The following is a 790-nucleotide window of genomic DNA, read 5'->3' as shown; positions in this document are numbered from 1 at the left end:
TGGTTTCCCCTTACATGTTAGTTGTTATATACACTAATTGTATACATATATGTGTTATTATATGCTTAATAGGATCCGTTTGTGATCGAGACTTCACTTGGCATACTTAGCATCCTATATCAATCTTTCATTCGAATCACTCACTATAGGTGAGTTCATACCCCTACAAATATACTTTTAAATGCTTCTTAAATGCTTTTAGGGGGGATACAAGTAGAACACAATGAAATTGTGTTAACCATTTACATGTGAAAACAACATCCAAAAGGATTTCTTATACTCAAAACTTGTTGAAAACTCTTTTAAAGCTTTTATAAACTTCTTTTATATCAAATCATATTCGTCTATCTATTTACGTATAAGTATGCTTTAATAAAATATTATCCAAATTTATAATCAATAACTAACGTTGTAAAAAGTACTCTGTCAATTATTATCAAAAAGCGGGTATAACGAAAAAATTATCGTTTCACTACTTGGGTTCACCCTTAAATGTATTTAGACAAATACTTCTTATATAGTTTGAGATTTTACAATCGTTGCAATTTTTGTTAAAACTATTTATCCTAGATAATCTTCTATTTAAAAATGTTATTTTATCACTTTTCAATAAGTTTATAACAAGATTTATACAAATATTACATACTCATAATATTTGTCCACATAACACATATATAATAAATAATTATTTATATAACCTGTAACGCATACGCATACGAAGAAAGTTTATCCTATTTGAGGATTTTAATTATTTGATAAAACAAATATTTTTTATTATTATCCCCTTAAC

The sequence above is a fragment of the Lactuca sativa genome, chromosome 4 (genome assembly GCF_002870075.4).
Source record: "Lactuca sativa cultivar Salinas chromosome 4, Lsat_Salinas_v11, whole genome shotgun sequence".
Taxonomy (NCBI): Eukaryota; Viridiplantae; Streptophyta; class Magnoliopsida; order Asterales; family Asteraceae; genus Lactuca; species Lactuca sativa.
This window is presented reverse-complemented; position numbering follows the sequence as displayed.